The sequence below is a fragment of the Papaver somniferum genome, chromosome 8 (genome assembly GCF_003573695.1).
Source record: "Papaver somniferum cultivar HN1 chromosome 8, ASM357369v1, whole genome shotgun sequence".
Lineage (NCBI taxonomy): Eukaryota > Viridiplantae > Streptophyta > Magnoliopsida > Ranunculales > Papaveraceae > Papaver > Papaver somniferum.
The window spans coordinates 101,498,106-101,514,644 of record NC_039365.1 but is presented as its reverse complement, the minus strand read 5'-3'; the positions used below and the strand labels follow the sequence as shown (position 1 = coordinate 101,514,644).

The following is a 16,539-nucleotide window of genomic DNA, read 5'->3' as shown; positions in this document are numbered from 1 at the left end:
ATCGCAAAAGTAAAGCTTATTTTGGATCAAATATATTGGACACAACTCGACATCCTTCCTAAGGTTACTCCTCCAGTGATACAAGCTCTGACACCAACATTTTTATCACCAATAATAGAACTACCAACAACACCATCTCTACAGGTTTCGAGAGTTAGTCAAGATGTTCATGTTGGTGAAGATCAAAAACTATGCACAAAGAGTTTTGTTGGTCAAAAGTACCGTGGAATAATTATTACTCCAATTGTTATCAATATCGACATCAACTTTTGTGCACAACAATTTATTACGTGATGCTACACTTTATTATCATTAACATACTCAAAGTATATTATTTGTTGGTTGGTTCGTTTACAATATTTGGTGAACTCGAAGACGACTTCTTTTCAAGATGGCGGACCTGATGTAGCACATGTTCTTCAGTACTTTCTCAATTCGAGACGAATTCTGTTCAAGATGGCGGGTCTGATGTAGGACATATGTTAGATTTAGGATTAGTATATTTCTTATTATTTCTAGAGTTTAATTAATTTATAGTAGTATTTCATATTTTTAGAATTACTTATTTTTAAAAGTTGTTTAATTCTACAACTTTAATTATTTTAGGATTTTTTATTTTCCAAGTTTAAGGCTTAGAGATATATAAATAGGGGACAAGTCCTTTGTATTAACACATTATTATCAATCAATATTGAGATTTCTCAAATATTCTTCTACTTTACTATCAAAATTCTTTATTCACGCTTCCGTACTGCATTATATACACTTTTTTACTCTTAGCGAGTAATTTAGTGTCCTTTAGTGCTTTGAACTCAACATCCTTAGATTTGGATGAATGTTCATGATCAAAGATCTTAAGCTTCCCAACCAGCGTATTCCTGGAGAGATTATTAAGGTTATTTCCCTCAACGGCTTCTTAGAATCGTATCTAGATGGCAGCGATCTGACAATTTTCATCACAATGTCCTTTTAAGGAATAGTCTTACCCAATGCAAAAGATGCATTAAAAATTTCATACACTTTGTGATTAAACTCATCAAATGTTTCTTCATCCGCCATACGAAGGTTTTCCCAATCGGAATTAAGGTTTCGAAGCCTAGCTTCCTTCTCACTGGTATTACCTTCAAAAACGGTTTCTAAGATTTCCCAAGCTTCTTGCGACTTAGTGCAATTAGACACATGGTGCTGAAGATTTGGGGTAATGGCATGTATGATAGCATTCTATCGTCGGAGTTTTTCTTTGCATCAAGTATCTCGGCAGGGGTGTATTCACCAATGTTCTTTGGAACGTTTACATCTCCAACTGCCATAACGGGAGGATCATAGCCATTAACTACATATACCCATGATTGAAAATCACGCGCTTGAAGAAAAGCTCGCATAACAATTTTCCACCATAAGTAATTAGAGCCATCGAAGACTGGTGACACGTTAATAAAGATAGCACCCCTGTCCATAGAGTCAGATCGCTACAAACACAGACTTGTAAGGTCTTAAAAAATGTAGTCAATATCGGCCGTATCGGCCGATATATCGGGGATAGGGCTGTCAACGGATAAATATCTGTCGGATATTAGACAATCCGATAAGGTTAAGGTTAAGAATTATCGGATATCCGATATCCGTTAACATCCGGCGGATATCAAAAATACAAACCGATATCGTTAACGTTAATCTATCGGATAACGGATATTTATCCGTTAAAATCCGATAACGCCTGTCACAGAAGCAAATGCAGAAATGCTGAAAATTTAGGTTGTTCTTCAAGTTTTTTGACAGTCTTTTTTGTTCAGGTGTAAGAAATACAAACCACACAAACACCTCAGTCACATCACACATGAAAAAACAAACAACAACAGAGTCTGCAACTACAAACAAAAAACTACACTCAAACAGGCTAGATCTTCTTTGCTGGTTTCATTTTGCATCAACTTCAGTCGACGACTTCCATATCTGCATTCACAATCACAAAAACCTGGTTAGGGTAGCTCAATACTTGGACACTATATTAGCTCATCTACTAGCGTATGAGATCTAATATGCTTTTACATGTTACAGTTCTAATTACAGTTCTGGAACAAGTGCAATATGGTAGCTCATCTAATGTTACAGTTCTAATATGGTAGCTCATCTAATATGGTAGCTCATCTAATATTAATATTGTTACAGTTCTAATATGGAAAAGAATTAAGTAAAGGAAAAGAAACAAAGATTTACCTGCATCAAAGAAGTCTGGCAGCCAATCACTTAAGCATAGCAATGCTTGGACTGCCTGAAGTTCCAACTCTGTTGGATGCTTTATGACTTTTAGACATTCTGAGAACAACATGAATAAAGTATTAGTAAAACACAGAACATGAAAGTCATAAAGCATAAAGCATGTTGTTCAAGAAATAGAAAAACTCTGTTGGATGTTATCGATTTCAACCAATAATAAAACTCTAATCCTTTACCTAAACTCATACAAGTTATACTCACTCACACAGACACACTGACCTTGGTATTTCCAAACTCCGTGTTTGCAGATCCTGCTGCAGAGTTACAAGCACCAGTCTTCAGCCCTGCAGGCAAGTAAAACATCAGTTTACCTATATATCTCCAAGAAATCCAGAAAATACAACAAATCAAACGTTGAAGACAAATTCTATCACAACATAAGATGTTTTAACTTCCCAAAATCTCAAATCGAACTAGAGGTTAAATGAAGTTTTAACCCAAAATACACCCAACATTTAACTGAAGAATCAATAATTGGAACTTAGCATATCATTTCACACGCACAAAATGAACTAAACCGGTAACCCCTAAATCGAAGTTGAAGCTGCTTCATACAAGAATGAAAACATCAAAACAATTGAAAGAAACCCTAGCTTACCTTGAGGATTTTCGCACAGCTGATTCAAACAACACAAAAAACTAAATCAGTAATCCCTAATCGAACTATTCAAAATCCAACTATTCAATCTCACTTTCAATTACCTAAATCAACAGAGAAACAAAGAAAATAAACAAAAAACTTACAGAATCATACTCACCAAGATCCACACCGACCTCTGTTCAACTTCTTCAAATCTCCTTATCCCTCCTCGAGTCCTCGTTTTCTCCTCCAAAAATTCCCACTGCCAAAATATCTAGAACTCAAAAGATTAGATTACGATTAGGTTCTCCCTGTCGGCAGCGGGCAACATATATCTAGGGGTAGGAAATTACAAGTACACCCCTAGACTATCGGATATCGGATATTAACCTAACGGAAAGGCCTATTCCAATATCGTTATCGTTAAGAGAAAATATCCGATAAAATATCCGATTCTGATATCCGATATCCGATATGTCGGATAAAATCCTATAGGATGTCGGATTTCGGAAATGGATATCGGATATCGGTTATCCGTTGCCAGCCCTAATCGGGGATATTTCGGATATCGGCCCAGAATGATACGATAAGAAGGATATCGGGGATACGATGTTCTCCCGATAATATCGGCCGTATCGGTCGAATATCGGCCGTTTCGGTCAAATATCGGTCGTATCGGTCGATACGAAATTTTCCTACATTTCCTGATATGAGACGGTATTGGTCGTTTTCTATAAAGTTTAAGGGTAATTTTGGCGAAGAAAGTCTTCCAGGTGGTAGTAGAGGTGCATGTAGCTCTCGAAGCAAGTCTACCAAAGTTACTCTTTTGTTTTTTTTGATAAAATTGATGTTATCTATTATATCTTATCCGAAAATGTGTGGAGAAATGTTTAATATAAAATTATAGTCTCTAAATCTAGAACCGATATTTCAACGATAATATCCCCGATATAAAATCGTACCAGTGTATCGGTCCCGACCGAGATGAACCGATATCCGATATTAACTACATTGGTCTTAAACGTGTTTGCCTACTCTGATACCAATTGAAAAAGCGGGGGTCTAACAACCACACCCAATATTTTGCTTAACAATCTTTATGGACAAACTCCAATATACTTTCTAGAGAATCAACTAGACAGTCAAATTCAATCTAGATAAAAAGTATATCAAAGAGTTTTTATCTCTATCTCTCGATTTAAATCTTACTCAAACAAACTGCGAGTCTCAATTTAAATACAAGAGAGATAAACTTGGATGGTACCAAAGACCAATATCCAAGTGTCAATCAATCTAAATCAACAACCAAAAGGTCGGATATTCTAATTTATTGAACAATGCACAACCTGTATTATTTAAATTATATAAAAAAATATAATGCGAAAAAGAAATAACACAGACACCAGAAATTTTGTTAACGAGGAAACCGCAAATGCAGAAAAACCCCGGGACCTAGTCCAGATTGAACAGACACTGTATGAAGCCGCTACAGACACTAGACTACTCCAAACTTACTTCGGTCTGGACTGTAGTTCAACCCGAACCAATCTCACACTGATCCAAGGTACAGTTATGCTCATATGTCTCTGATCCCAGCAGGATACTACGTACTTGATTCCCTTAGCTGATCTCACCCACAATTAAGAGTTGTTACGACCCAAAGTCGAAGACTTTAATAAACAAATTTGTACCACACAGAAAAGTATATGGTAATAGATAAATCCGTCTCCCACGAATATACCTACGAGTTTTGTTTCGTCTTTTGATAAATCAAGGTGAACAGGAACCAATTGGTAATCCGAACTTATATTCCCGAAGAACATCCTAGTATTATCAATCACCTCACAATAGTCTTAATCGACGCAGCGAAAAAAGATATTCTGGAATCACAAACGATGAGACGAAGATGTTTGTGATTACTTTTTATCTTTCCTATCGGAGATAGAAATCTTAATCCAATTATTACAATTGTACTTGTACGATAGAAACAACAAGATCAGATCACACAACTACGATAAAGTAGTATCGGTCTGGCTTCACAATCCGAATGAAGTCTTTAAGTCGTTAACATGGTTTAGAAGAAGAAACCAATGGTTAAAGGAGAATGGAATCTAGCTTAGCACAACTAGTATCACACAGAATGTGTGGGGATTAGTTTTCCCAGTTGCTAGAGTTCTCCCTTATATAGTCTTTCAAATCAGGGTTTGCAATCAATGTTAGCTTATTAACAACGCATTCAATATTCACCGTTAGATGAAAACCAGATTAGATTCAAGCTAATATTTATCAACTGTTAGATCGAAAACATAGCTTGTTATACACAAATGAAATGCACGTTCCTGGTCTTGTGTAACCGTAACCAAACTTGTACATTAGTTGGTTCAACAATAGTTAACCAAATGGTTAGCCATATGATCACTTTCATATCAACCATATTCTTCTTCACCATAACTAGTTCAAGTGACTCAAATGAACTAGTTAGAGAGCTGTTCAATTGCAAGGAAATCTCATGTAATACACAAGACACAATTGAAGCAAGAATGATTTGATTCACATGAATCGGTTCATGAACTCTATAGCCACGGTTTGCAATTGCATTCCTTAGTTATAAAGATAAGTTCACTAAACATCATTTTTAGACATAACCTACTCAAGTTCGCGGACTGGGTTCGCGGACTTAATTTCCCGGATGGGGTTCACAAACTCCAGCAGAAATTCTCGGGTTTGAGAACTTCGCGAGTTCGCGGACTGGGTTCGCGGACTTAGCTCACGCACTACTCCGGTTCACTTGATCAACAAAGTTCGCAAACTTTGTTTCAAGGAATAAGGACTTATACATATATGTGTTTCCACAATGATGCTTATATCCTCCAATGATTATATAATCTAAACTTACATTTCAATCATTGAAACATTCTCAGAGGACGTTATATAGTTGTTATTCACAGACCATTTTTCGTCAGAGCAATTTTCAAAGTGATTGAAACATAACATGACTTTTATCACTAGGTAAAGATGAACTTGGCTAAAGTGAAAGCTTACCAACACATATTTCAAGAAATAGATAGGCGAGATAAACTCGGCTCGAAATACCAAATGTGTATAATCTAAGTCTATATAAAAAAACGAATTTTGTCTCAAGATAGGAGATAGATAGACTTTTTAGTGATATATAAGTTCAAGTCTCCACATACCTTTTAGTCGATGAAGATCCACCAGTTCCTTGAGTAGTCCTTCGTCTTGTATGGTGATTTCCATGGAGTTCTTGAGCTCAACTACACTTTTTATCCCAATCCGAGATGTTAGCTATAGTAGACTAGAAATCAAGACTTATAGTTTTGATCACTAACATTGACAAACATGCTTGAGATAGCAACGCATGCGAGTTCGACCAAGCAATGCTCTAACAGAATCTTCATATCATCAATATCAGCTTTTGTTTCCTCAATCTTATCTTTGAGCCAATCTTGATTTCGAACTGTTATAATGAGATTGGTTCTTAGTTCCTCAAAAACTTGGATATAGTTAATCATACTATCAGAACGAATCCAATTGGTTTTGATTGGATCTTGTAGGCTGTAAGCCAACAAACATGACTCATCTTGTGATCCAAATGAACTATCAGAGTCATAATCAGACATGATATTTGATATGCCCTTCTTCTTCCTCTTTGTATTCATTCCTTGACAATCCTTAACCTTTTGAGCTTCCTCCTTATTAGCTTTTGAGACACTGCGAGTTATTGGAGGCATGCTCGGTAATGAATAAATAAATATAAAAGGATTGATCAGGGTTACCTAATACATACAAGAGAAAGTTTCTCCTTTAAAAGAGACAACTTTCGGATCAAAAGACCTCTGGAGAATCCGAAAATATTAAAGAATATATTTCGTTTCCTTAGTCCGAATTTCTCAAGTTGGAAGGTTTATTAAAATTCGAAAATTCTAAATAAAACCTATTTTTGGAAGATCATGTTAAACATGAAAATTTTTCTGACATCCATGGATTCACAGCTATCCAAACAATGTCACATAATTTTTTCTGATAAACAACTACACAAAACAAATGTGCTCCTGTTTTATTGTGCCTTTCCCATCCAAGTTTGTGAGCACGAAAAAGGATGAGAATGCACAATTTTGATACAACTAAGTTGCATCGGAGTAAGCTTTTTCCAGCTTACAGTGAATATCAGAAACATAGTTCATGTTTCTCTTCGGGAATTTCTGCCCAAAATATTTTCTCCCAAGACGATGATTTTTTCTAACTAGAGAGATATGATCATGTGGAGAAAACGTACTAATATGAGAATTCTCAGAGATAAATAAATCTCTCTTAATTCTTTCAATGAGATTTTCATAATATTTTCTCATTCTAAGGACTTCCTTATTATTAACATTAGTGTGATCATCTGAAACAACTATCAGAAACTCCTGATTGTTTCTTTTGGCAGAGATTCTCTCTTTCTCTTCCTTCTGAAGTCGTTCCTTATCAAAACCAGAACTGTTTCGATATAGGTGCGGAGGAAACTTTTTCCAGAAGCGATTATCAACTCTTTCCTCTGACTCCTTTGAGTTGATATTATCGGGATGTGGTATAATTTGTCTTTCTACTGAGGAATGATCTTTCAGTTTTTTAAGACAAGAAACTTCCTTCAAAAAATTTACCATTGTATGTTGAAAAAGTATAAGTTTCCTGTCAAGTGACTGAAAATTGTATTCCTTATAATCACCACGGAATAGGTTCAAAGTTTACTTTGGACAAGATTTCGTTTGATCATCAGTAGATCTAGAAGCTGGTTTCTCATCCTCTTCTAACTTGATATAGTTGGGCAAACTACCATCATCTTGATCTGTTTCAGATGTGATTAAACCGGTTTTATCACAATCTGTAAAAGTCGAGCAAAGGCTTTTAGTTTCCTCATCAGAATAAATCACAACAACATCATTAGTCATAATCATAGGACGTGTCTCTTTATCTTTAAGAGATTTACCAAGAGCTTCTAGTTTGACAGTGAGGTCCATTTTCTCTTTGGCTAGACAATTTAGTTGAATGTCTTTTTATCTGATCTCCTGTTTAAGAAGATTTGACATTTTCTTTAAAATGAGTACTTTAGAAGACAGAGATGGTATAGGCTTTAAGAGTTTTATCAGCATATTCTCTTTCATCAGAGATGGAGATAGATGTATTCGTAACTCCTGGATCATGATTCAACGAAGTAGTAACATCTTCAACTTTTGAGTATTCATACTCTTGCATAACGTTAACTGAATCATACATTATATTCAATTCTTATGGGTTGGTTTGCACTAAACACAGATTGTTAGATCTTTTCGTGTTTGCCTGCTCTGATACCAATTGAAAAGGCGAGGGTACCCAAATATACCTCAAGCTAAAACTTTTCCTACCTATAAGTCCTTTCTCCGAAAGTGATTGTATATGGACTGAGTCGAGACAATACAACTAATCGGTTCACACTTCGTGTGATCGTCTATGGATACGAGATCGAGACAATACAACAATGAAGTATGTTACTTGATAAAAAGGTTCGGACTTAGCCAAACACAATGGGATTCACTTATCAAGTAAATAGGAATTAACATTTGTGTAATCTACTTTAGTTATAATAAAACAATTATAATATGGAAATATAAAGTAAATGACACAGCAAGATTTTGTTAACGAGGAAACCGAAAATGCAGAAAAACCCCGGGACCTTGTCCAGAATTGAATACTCTCAGGATTAAGCCGTTACACAAAATTACACCAACTTCGTATAGTTGATACCAAGCAACTAAACCTATAGTTCACCTAGTTCCGTTTGTATTCCCACGCCTCCAACTTATAAATAAGTCACGTACTTGGAACAATTCCTTTGGTTCGTATTCCAAACACTAAAGGAACAACAAATCTCTTTGGTATCAACTCTCTTCAACCAAGTGATATGAGTTGGACAAAGGCTCTTCTGTTTATCTTAACATAAAATCCTTCGTCAGGTCCTTAGATCTATCTTATGTTCAATTACCGAAGTAATCGTTTAAGATTAAGCCAACAACACTCTGAATCCAAAGAATTGTGTTGATGCCGATCTACTCAATTAATCAATCCAATCTACCACAAGGATAAACCGATTATTAATTGGATCCTCTTTTACCGAAACAAGTATTGTGCACACCAAAGATTATGAACTCACAAATCAGAAATCTTCAATATTTTCTTCGTATTCAAATCTTCTTAGATCTTCAATATAAACCTGCACACAATCACTTGAATCTCTTGTGATCAATCACGCACAGAACGGAGTCTGTTAACAATGGATTATCACAAGATCGTCTTTAGAACTAACAACAATCTAAATATCCATGTCGAAACTCTGAATTAGTTTGAGTGAATCTTATATCAGAAGAGAAGATTCTCAAGCATAAACAAACTAGGGGCAATCAGATTTCAACCACCGTTAGTCAATCAAATCAACGGAAAACAAAAGATAAACCGCAATTATCTAGGTTCCCACCAACGGTACACGCTAGAGCTTCTCAATCCCAAAGAAGACTTTAAACTGAGCGGCCGTAAGAAATTTCGCCTAATTAGGTTACTCTCCTTTCCGAATAGGTGGCTACACCAGTAACAACAACAAAAGAGGAAGTCCGTTGTTACGAAGGATTAGTTTGCTAGAAAGGCAAACTTCAAGTATTTATAGATAAGGAAGTTTGGACACCAAGGAATTTCCAAAACCGAAAATATTCTCAAGATATTCATTAAAGCACAATTCGGTTTCCATAATTCCTGGAAATGCTCTGTCCAAAAATAATGATCGAAATCTCTCGGAAAATCTAATTAGTAAATGCACATTACTAATTCTTGCATTTCCCTACAAAATGAAATTAATAACCTTAATTAAAAGATTCTTAACTTACTTATGTTTCTATCCTGGGATTTTATTCCTTTAGCTATTAAGGAATAACTTTGAACCATTAAAGAAATAAACATTCACAACACGTGTTCAAAGTATGTCGATATCCTTACTTTGTAAGTTCTCTTTCACACTTACAACCTTGAAACCGATTTGCCACACTTCCAAACAAGTTTAGAATTGATTCATCTGACTTTCAAGAATTATACGATTGATCAAATGAACATTCAATCACAATCATGGGTTTAACGGTTCTACCAAAACAAGTTTCGGTTCTACCAAAACAAGTTTCGGTTCTACCTCCATGTGAGTACTGTGCATAGTCACACTAGATTTCCAAAATTCGGTTGACTAGGTACTAAGATCGGTTCCCCACATATATATGGTACCTAACTTATATGTGTTGCACATGTCCATAGGATCGGTTCTCCTTTGCCTAAAAACGTGTTGCACATGTTCATAGGATCGGTTCCCCTTTCTGTTATAAACCTTGTTGCACCCCATACAAGGATCGTTTCCCCTTTGTGATGTACTGCACCTCTTACGAGGATCGGTTCCCCTTTCCCAAATTTGTTCAGACAAAACACAAACCCGATCATACCATCTCAGGTGATTACTTAAGATCGGTTTCACTAATAAAAGTCATACCAATACATAAGTCGGGCCTTTGTGAATAGTTCTACCAAGAACACAAACAAGTTGTGAGCGGTTATACTCAATCACACATATTGGTTGTTCATAAGATAAGCAATGAATAACAAAAACAATAACACATGGCAATTTCCTTTTCGGTTCACAAACAAGTTTATGAACTTACTTCCTTAGAACACATGTAAAATATTGTTCCCTAGGATGAAATCCTCACCTCATACCCATACATAATCACAATAGCATTCAAATGATTATGGAGATGTCTTATCTACAAAGTTTAATGGTTAAGCAATAAACTTAGTATTGTATTCCTTAATACTATGTCTATCTAGAGTTCAAATATGCTTCGCAGTTTTGTTTTCAATAAGCACGACTTGAAAGATACGTTAGGGAATGAAACAGTTCAAGTCAAATATCATTAACCTCAAGTGGAAGGATGATTGTTGTCGTTGTATCTCCTTGCTTCTTCACATCTTCAAGATTTCGCAATACTTGTAATGTCTCATATCCTAATACTTTCAAACTAACCTATACGAAGTTGACTCTAGTACATAATCAAGCGACTCTTAATATGAGTTTTGATTCACTAAAATATGAAAACCAAACTTGACATACCAACGCTTGGTGGGTTCAACCGAGCTATGCTCTAACATCTTTTCTAACTCTCGAGATATGATCATGTTAAAAAGATGTACTGATGTGTGAATTTTCAGAGATGGATAAATCTCTCTTAATTCTATTAATGAGATTTTCATAAGATTTTCTCAATCTAAGGATTTCCTTACTATGCACATCAACATGATTATCTGAAACAATTATTGGGAATTCCTGATTGTTTCTTTTGGCAGAGATTCTCTCTTCCCCTTTCTTCCGGAGTCGTTCTTGATCAAAACAAGAATTGTTTCGATATGAATGAGGAGAAACCTTTTCCATAAGCGATTATCAACTCTTTCCTCTAATTCTTTTGAGTTGATCTTATCGGGTAGTGGCATAATTTGTCTTTCTATTGAGGAATGGTCTTTCAGTTTTTTAAGACAAGAAACTTCTTTCAATATTTTTACCACCGTATTTTGAAGAAGTATAAATTTCCTATCAAGTGACTGAAAGTAGTATTCCTTAAGATCACTTTCATGGAATCGGTTCCAAGTATGCTTCGGAAAATATTTTGTCTGATCATCAGTAGATATAGAAGATGGTTTCTTATCCTCTTCTGACTTGATGTAGTTAGGCAAACTACCATCATTTTGATCTGTTTCAGATGTGACTAATCCAGTCTTATCACAGTCTGTAAAAGTCGAGCAAGGACTTTTAGTTTCCTCAATATCAGTAGAAATCACAACAACATCATTAGTCAGAGTCATAGGACATGTTTCTTTATCTTGAGTAAGAAATTTACCAAGAGCTTTTAATTTGACAGTGAGATCTATATTATCTTTGGCTAGAATATTCAGATGAATGTATTTATCTGTGATATCATTCTTAAAAAGATTTGACACTGTCTTTAATATTAGCAATTTTGAAGACAGAGATTTGATAGGCTTTCGGAGTTTTACCAACTCTTTATCAGCATCTTCTTTTCCATCAGAAAACGACACATATGTTTTCGTAACTCTAGGATCATGAGTTAACGAAGTGGTAACATCTTCAACTCTTGAGTATTCATACTCTTACATAACGTTAAATGGATCATACATAGATTCAATATCTTATAGGTTGGATCGCACCAAACACAGATTGTTAGATCTTTTCGTGTTTGCCTGCTCTGATACCAATTGAAAAGATGAGGGTACCAAAATATACCTCAATCTAAAACTTTTCCACCTATAAGTCCTTTCCCCGAAAGTAATTGTCTATGGACTGAGTCAAGACAATACAACTAATCGGTTCACACTTTGTGTGATCGTCTATGGATACGAGATCGAGATAATAAGATAACAAGATAACTTGCATGATTGACTATGGATACAAGATCGAGACAATACAACAACGAAGTATGTTTGCTTGATAAAAGGTTCGGACTTAACCAAACACAATAAGATTACTAGCAAGTAAATAGAAATTAACGTTTGTGTATTTTACTTCTAATTATAATAAAAACAATTATAATTTCGGAAATAGAAAAGTAAAAGACACGACAAGATTTTGTTAACGAGTAAACAGCAAATGCAGAAAAACCCCGCGACCTTGTCAAGAATTGAATACTCTCAGTATTAAGCCGCTATACAAAATATAAACCAACTTCATATAGTTGAGACCAAACAACTAAACCTATAGTTCACCTAGTTCCGTCTGTATCCCTGCGCCTCCAACTTGCAATAAGTCACGCACTTTGAACAATTCCTTTGGTTCGAATTCCAAACATTAAAGGAACAACAAATCTATTTGGTAACAACTATTTTCAATCAAGTGATATGGGTTCGACAAAAGGCTCTTCCGTTTATCGCAATAAACTCATTTGCCAGGTCCTTAGATCTATCTTATCAACAACTACCAAAGTAATTATTAAGATTTTGCAATCAATACTTTGAATCATAAAGAATTGTATTGATGCCGATCTACTCAACTAATCAATCAAATCTATCACAAAGATAAATCGATTATATTTGGATCCTTTTCAACCGAAACAAGTATTGTGCACACCAAAGATTATGAACCCAAATCAGAAATCTTCTTCGTCTTCAAATCTTCTTAGATCTTCAATAAACACCTGCAAACAATCAACTTGAATCTCTTGTGATCAATCACACACAGAACGGAGTCTGTTAACAATGGATTATCACAAGACGTCTTTAATCTACAAACAGTCTAAAGATCCCCGTCGAGACTTTGATCTAGTTTGAGTGAATCTTATATCAGAAGAGAACATTCTCAAGCATGGGTGCAATCAAAGTTCAACAACCGTTTGTCAATCAAATCAATCAAAAACTAATAATAAACCACAATTATCTAGTTTCCCACCAACGATACTAATAGAGCTTCTCAATCCCAAAGAAATCTTTAAACCGAGCGTCCGTAAGAGATTTCGCCTAATTAGGTTACTTTTCTCTCCGAATAGGTGGCTCCACCAGTAACAACACAACTAGGTAGTTTTACAGGCTCTGAGGTTTAGTTTGCTCGAAATGCAAACTTTGATATTTATAGACCAATGAAGTTTGGACACCAAGGAATTTCCAAAACCGAAAATATTCTCAAGATATGCAATATATTTCCAAATTCGGTTTCCATAATTCCTGGAAATTCTTTGTCCAAATATTGACCGAAAATCTCTTAGAAAATCTCCAAATAGTAAATGCACATCACTAGTTTTTTTTTTCTTCTAAATATATGCAAAACTAGAAACCTTAATTCAAAGATTCTTAATTTAATTAGATCCGGGATTTTCCTTTAGCTATTAAGGAATATCTTTGAACAATAAAAGATAAGCGTTACTGCACATGTTAAAAGTATGTCGACATCTTTACTTTGTAAGTCCTCTTTCATACTTACAATCTTGGAGCCAATTTGCCACACTTCGAAACAAGTTTAAAATTGGTTCATCTGATTTCCAAGAACTATGTGATTGATTATCCTATCAAATCACCAAACATGGGTTTCACGGTTCTACCAAAACAAGTTTCGGCTCTACCTCCACGTGGGTACTAGAATTAGTCACGCTAGTTACCAAAACTTGGTTAACCAGGTACTAGGATCGGTTCCCACATATATATGGTATCTAACTTGTATTTGCTGCACATGTCCATAGGATCGGTTCCCAGTAACTAAAAATGTGTTGCACATGTTCATAGGATCGGTTCCCAATAACTAGAAACTTTTTCCACCTATTAAAATGACTGATTCCCCTTTTGTGATCGGTTGTACCTCTTACTAGGATCTGTTCCCTTTTTCCTAGAGTTGGTCATACCAATTACATTAAATCGATCATACCATCTCAGGTGATTACTTACGATCGGTTTCGCTAATAAAAGTCATACCAATACAAAAGTCAGGCTTTGTGAATAGTTTTACCAAGAACATAACAAGTCATGAGCGGTTATACTAAACACACATATTGGTATTTCAAAAGATTTGCAATGAATAACAATACCAATAAGCCTAGCGATTTCCTTTTCGATTCACAAAACAAGTTCATGAATTTACTTCATTTAAACGAGTGTAAAACATTGTTTCCTAGGATGAAATATTTACCTCATACCCATATATAATCACAATAGCATTCAAACGATTATGTCGATGTCTTATATACGAAGTTCAAAAGATAAACATTATACTCATAGCTTCGCAGTTATGTTTTTAATATGCATGATTTGAAAGATATGTTAGGGAATGAAACAGTTCAAGTCAAATATTACTAACCTCAAGTGAAAGGATGATGTCATCGTTGTATCTCCGTACTTCTTCACATTTTTCAAGTCTTCACGTAATACTTGTAATGTCTCATATCCTAATATTTTCAAGCTAACCTATACGAAGTTGACTCTAGTATATAATCAAGCGACTATTTAAATGAGTTTTGGCTCACTAAAATATGACAACCAAACTTGACATACCAACGCTTGGTGGGTTCAACGGAGATATTCTCTAACAATATGAAATAACTCACCCTTACTTGCTACATATATGAACTATCACGCCATAACATGCTTGTCACACAATTTGATAATACCATAGAGCGACCACTGACTTGTTTTACTTCTGTGAACCTAGTTGTTGGAGTTTCCAGACATATAAGTGACGTTACCATCACTATCGATCTCATATTTCTAAACCACTCAGTCTTAGAACATGTTTTTTCTAGTTTCTTAACGTAAACATTTCACGCGATCACAAAGACTATTCATTGGAGATATATATTTGTAATTTAAAGGTGAAACACTTAGTTTCTCAACAAATATAGGTTTAATATGGTAATCAATTAGCAATTATTACCATAACTCAATTTTACTCGAATTTTCCACTTAGTAAATTAAGGTCTTATACAATCCCGTTGTCTTGACTTGATTAAATTGGATTGTCATTTGGATTATAGATAACTATCTCCTGGTTTCTCAAAACGTTTCTGATAGTATGAACCCCATAACCCCCCACATTCCAAAACTTGCCTAACTGAAATTTTTAATTGCTTAGCGCAGCCAAGGGGAATGACAAAGCATTTAGTCCCAATTTCGAAACATGGTACGTCCTGGATTAGTTCTAATACTTCAAATTTAGAATTTCTAAGTTTTCTTCGCTCATTGAACACTTACGTCAGGTGACACATTTGAATTAGTTTTGGATTCCACACTGCCAATAAAGTTTCCTTGATGATTCCAGAAAATAGTTCAGCCCAATCTTATTTAGATATGTCACATATCTAATCATATACTTCAGGGACAAGCCTTATTCCTTGGCATTATCCCTATTTATTTGTGAAACGATGGCAGCAACAACTTCTTCTTAAATTGACTCAAGAAGAATTATTATCTCCCTTTTTGGGTTTCTTGCAATTGGAAACATAATGCCCATGTATTCCGTAATCGTAACATTTTCGATTTTTTTTATAATTGGCACAACGAGTTTTCATATTTTTACCCGTCTTGGATTTCTCGTTTTTGTTTTTGTCCTCCGACATGGAAGATCCGTCGACCAACTTTTGCTTTGGAACTGAATCCTTGTCCATTTGAGACTTGTATCGAAGCCTGTTTTTCTCTTCGATTCGGATATGAACAAGAAAATTCTTAAGTTTCATCGTCTTCCTTTTGTGTTTCATGGAATTCTTATAATCTTTCCATGACTCAGGAAGTTTTACAATTAAGCAACCAACCACAAAAGGTTTGGGTAGTGCAATACCCTCCTTTTTGAGATCACTAATCAATACATGAAAGTCTTGTATTTGTAATGTGAAATCCTTGTCATATGACATCTGAAAATGAGAAAAATTGCCTACTGCATATTTCTGAGTTCCAGTATCCTCAATTATATTTTTCTGGCTCAGACTTTCCCATATTTCATGTGTATTTTGATAGGAACGATACACATCAAACAAGTCATTAGACAAAGTACTGAGTATGGTATGACGACATACCTTGTTTGCTTTAATCCAAGCATCAAGAGTTTCTTCGTAATTTTCAGAACCTTCACTTGG

General features: G+C 35.1%; 1 long non-coding RNA gene across 1 annotated transcript; it reads right to left on the bottom strand.

Annotated features, from left to right (window-relative positions):
* Window positions 1-2,496: 2,496 nt before the first annotated feature.
* On the bottom strand, window positions 2,497-3,088 carry LOC113304186. Its single transcript, XR_003338068.1, has 3 exons — window positions 3,036-3,088; window positions 2,876-2,894; window positions 2,497-2,561 (listed from the first exon to the last, which is right to left on the bottom strand). It is a non-coding gene; the product is annotated as an uncharacterized LOC113304186 (long non-coding RNA).
* Between the last annotated feature and the right edge of the window lie 13,451 nt (window positions 3,089-16,539).